Below are 4,925 nucleotides of genomic sequence, written 5' to 3' on the forward strand. Positions count from 1 at the left end.
GCTTCTTGAATTCAACATCCAAATCACAATTCATAAAATTAAAAACTTGGCAAGTCTGATTTTGTTTATTTTAAAATCATTTTTTTTCTTCAAAAGACAGTAAGAGAATGAAAACTAAAAGTAGGCATAGCAAACATTTGCAAGTTATATATCTAATAAAAATCCTGTATCCAGGGCTGGAGAGATTGCTTAGCGGTTAGGCGCTTGTCTGTGAAGCCTAAGGACCCTGGTTCGAGGCTGCATTCTCCAGGACCCACGTTAGCCAGATGCACAAGGGGGCGCACACGTCTGGAGTTCGTTTGCAGTGGCTGGAGGCCCTGGCGCGCCCATTCTCTCTCTCTCTCTGCCTCTTTCTTTCTCTGTTGGTCACTCTCAAATAAATTAAAATTAAAAAAAAAAAATCCTGTATCCAGCCGGGCGTGGTGGCGCACTCCTTTAATCCCAGCACTTGGGAGGCAGAGGTAGGAGGATTGCCATGAGTTCAAGGCCACCCTGAGATGACAGAGTTAATTCCAGGTCAGCCTGGACCAGAGTGAGACCCTACCTCGAAAAACCAAACAAAAAAAAAAAAAAACAAAAAAAAATCCTGTATCCAAATTATAAAAAGAATTTTCGGGGTTGGAGAGATGGTACGGCAGTTAAAGGTCCTTGCTTCCACAGCCTGATGGCCCAGGTTTGAGTGCCCGGTACCCACATAAAGCTAGATGCACAAAGTAACACGTGCCTGGAGTCCCTTTGCAGTGGCAATAGGTCCCAGTCTCTCTCACCTTGCAAATAAATAAACAAATTTAAAAATTAAAAAAATAAAAAGAACTTTCAGAACTCAGTGATAAGGAAGAAAGTTACAATTTATAAACTAGGCCAAGAATTTTAGCAGACACTTCATCATACATGACCATTGATGGCAAGGAGGGTCATTGAAAAGACGGAAACAGTGAGGCGATGTACAATTAACACCGTGGGAATATACAAAGCTACAATATCATATGTCGACCGACCTATGGAAATATCCAAGAAAGAAACAAAATAAAGGAAAGAAGCAAAGAGGGCACAGAGGCAGAAGAGAGAGAGGGAGAGAGAAACAGCTAATGGTACCAGGTGCTGTTAAGGATACAGAACTGAAGTTCTCGTTCATTGCTGCTGGAACACAAAATTTGGGGAAAAGATTAAATTGTTTTTTAATATTTTTTGTTCATTATTTATTTATTTATTTGAGAATGACAGACAGAGAGAAAGACAGATAGAGGGAGAGAGAGAGAATGGGCGCGCCAGGGCTTCCAGCCTCTGCAAACGAACTCCAGACGCGTGCGCCCCCTTGTGCATCTGGCTAACATGGGACCTGGGGAAGCGAGCCTTGAACCGGGGTCCTTAGGCTTCACAGGCAAGCGCTTAACCGCTAAGCCATCTCTCCAGCCCAAGATTAAATTTTTACTTTAGGCCAAACATGTATTTAGTCTGTGACCTGACAACCTTGCTCATGAATATTTTTCCCAAAGAAATTAAGACTTTTAACCTGTATATGAATGTTTGCAGCAGCTCTTTTCACCACAATAGAAAATGACAGAAAACACCCAATGTCCTTTATCCAGTACATAGATAGGCCAACTCTCATAGATCCAAGTGAGTTACGTTAAGTGAATGAGCTAGATTCAAATGGACACAAGCTTCACAATCCACTTCTGTAACATTGATGAAAAGGCAAAACCATAGGGACAAACACATCAGTGGCGACTAGAGATCGGCTACACAAGGCAAAACTTTGCTGCTAGTGTTTTCTGGTTGAATGAAGCTCAGTCTCTCGTAGGTTTTCCAAGCTGACATCATAGGTCCAGAATTCCATCTTCCTTTTATTTGTAATTTAAAATCATGTTTTATTTATGTGTTCTTCATGCAACAATGCAACCCTTCAAAGTCAATCAATTGCATAATGTCAGTATCCTTCCTCTAAACTTTTAAACTTAGTGACCTACAGCCACGGATTCTAAATTCTTTTTTTATTTACTTATTTTTTATTTTATTTATTTGAGAGCAACAGACAGACAGAGAGAGAAAGAGGCAGATAGAGAGAGAGAGAGAATGGGCGCACCAGGGCCTCCAGCCACTGCAAAAGAACTCCAGATGCATGCACCCCATAGTGCATCTGGTTCACGTGAGTCCAGGGGAATTGAGCCTCAAACTGGGATCCTTAGGCTTCACAGGCAAGCACTTAACCACTAAGCCATCTCTCTAGCCCCTGCTTCAAAATACCTATAAGACAGCTTCTACCTCTGAGAGTGCAATATAGTAACAATGTCATACATTCCAATTTCAATGCAAATTTAAGCAAATAAAGAGTATTACCAAATTACCAAAACTCAGTACACACCATTATTTAATACTCTTACTTCTTAATTCTCTAAAATTGTTTTTCAACACTGGGAGGGTTTAAAACGTATCAATACCTAGGTTCCACCTCAGAGCATCTTTTCCTTCTGTTGTGGATTTTGAAAGCTTCTGCAGCAATTCTGATATCAACTGCAGTTGGGAATCACTGCTCTAATGGAATATATAGTAAAGCAAAAAAAAGTAAATAAAAATTTAAAAATAAAATATTGGAAAAGTATAGGGACATGAAGAATAGCTTTAAAAGTCAAAAGGACTCAGTTTTTTTGGGGGGGGAGCTTTTGAACATCTTTTACCTCTTGGGAGGCCCAAAGAATAATATTACAATCTATACGATAATCATATCAATTAGGAGGAAAAAAACAGGGTTGAGGGCAGAATCTGTGGTACAGTGCTCGACCTAAGCATGCAAAATTCAAGTTCCATCATTCACTTTGCTAAACAAAACCCCCAGAAAATGAATCTTGGAAAGGCCTTTGTTAGTTATCTAGAATCACCTGGTATAACACTACTACTTGCCAGGAAGGACTATGATTTCAGACATGAAGTAGTTAAGAAATAGTCTCAGAGAACCAGGAGAGGACGATAACTTCCGGTTTCTGTGGTCCAGTCCTGGAAAGTGTAAGCGGAAAGGCTGGTCTCCGGGACTGAACACTCATGTTCTAAGGGTCATTCTCATGTGAACCAATCAGTTTTTCTTTCACTTAAAATTTCAAAGATATAGGAACATCAAATATGAGGTCCAAACAAAATGGAGCTGGTCTTCAAGGAAAATGTGTGTTTATCAGATCTTACTGGTAAAGCAAATCCTTCAACATGGGGCTACTCAAAGATGGCTCATGAAAAACAAGGAAATCTTCAGATAGGTCCCATCATATACATGCTATAGTAAAGACTGGTGGTAGCAAAGACTCATTTCAATACTTCATTTATGCCAAAGTTATACATTATTTTGGAATGCTAACTTTCTACTAAAATGTAGATTCCATCCAATAACATACTGGCATTTAGGTTTATTGTAGATCCTGTATTAGTATTAGAGGTTGAATTTTCATCACCAATAAATGAGAACAGCCTTTTAACTACCTTCTAAGTTAATGAGCTGTGAAATTAATTCCCTAGTGTTGCTTTGAAAATATAGCCCTGGGTTGTTAGGAGAAACTCCATCCAAATGCATTGTTTAACTAGAGTTCTTTGGTCATCTTCCAAGGTAGATTTGATTGTCACTCCTCTTCTTATCTGACCCAAGCCAACTAAACATGAGTGTTTCTTAACTCTTCCGCTGAGGGTATTTTTTTTTCTCTCTTATTTCTGTGCACAAGGGATTAATCAAAATAATTGACAGCGCTAACTCTCCCTCCTGTTGAGAAGGATGTGTGTTGACCATAAGCACTTCATTCTTAGACAGCTTTGGGGCCTGTGGTAGTTTGATTCAGGTGTCCCCCATAAACTTAGGTGTTGTGAATGCTAGGTTCCCACCTGATGGATATTTGGGAATTAATGCCTCCTGGAGGCATTAATTGTTGGGGGCGGGCTTATGGGCTTTATAGCCAGTTTCCCCATGCCAGTGTTTGGCATACCCTCCTGTTGCTGTGGTCCACCTTATGTTGGCCAGGGGGTGATGTCCACCCTCTGCTCATGCCATCGTTTTCCCTGCCATCGTGGAGCTTCCCCTAGAGCCTGTAAGCCAAAACAAATCTCTTTTTCCCAGAAGCTGCTCTTGGTTGGGTGATTTCTACCAGCAATGCGAACCGGACTGCAACAGGGCCTTTGCTGCTCTCTTGTCTCTTTCAGCGTGCACACCTAGAAAATGTCTAAGTAGAGTAAGGAAATTTCCAGTTCTGTGACTATCTCAGGTAAAGCCCCAAGTGCACCAAGCACTTGTCTCACCGTCCTCTGAGCTCAGCACAAAGTGGGGTCCATTTTTGTTCCAACTCCAAGAAGATCCCCAGGAGCAGCATTCTGAAAATCATGATGTTCCACCAAAAAACAAAACAACAAAAAAGACAGTGATACAGTTTTGGAGAAAAATGGGTTTACACAGGAGTTTTCCGTCACTGTCTTTGGGAATAATACTGGGTCTCTCTTTTATCTTCTGGTCCCAGACAGTCACCATCAGGCCAAGGAAAGCGAAATCTTTTGAGAAACCCATACCTACTCTCCCCAGCGAATTTCTAGGTTTAATAAATTCTGATATTGATTTATACTGACTCATTTTGAAATTATTTTCCATGGTATGGCTAAGAATCCTAATTAGCTTGCCTGAAAGTCTCTGAGAAAGAACCTCTCAGGCTTCTGTGGGTGACAATGTGGCACTATATCTCCATCTTTGTCACTACTGATGTACCTAGCAGCCAAAGTACATCAAAGCACTGCTGGGGTCACCCAAACCGAGAAGAGGTCATAGAGCCTGCCAAAGAAACAAACCTGCCCCTGCCTTAGCTCACACTTCCACCCCCAGACCCAGGAGCACGTACATGACTGCTTTAAAGCCCCTCCATTTGTGGTAACTTGCTTACACGGCTCTGGGAAACTAATAGGTG

The 4,925-nt window shown here is 41.1% G+C and overlaps 1 pseudogene; it reads right to left on the reverse strand.

Moving 5' to 3' along the window:
* Window positions 1-2,424: 2,424 nt before the first annotated feature.
* Window positions 2,425-4,534, reverse strand: LOC123460706 (annotated as a pseudogene).
* Window positions 4,535-4,925: the final 391 nt, after the last annotated feature.

Source organism: Jaculus jaculus, chromosome 5, assembly GCF_020740685.1.
Source record: "Jaculus jaculus isolate mJacJac1 chromosome 5, mJacJac1.mat.Y.cur, whole genome shotgun sequence".
NCBI lineage: Eukaryota > Metazoa > Chordata > Mammalia > Rodentia > Dipodidae > Jaculus > Jaculus jaculus.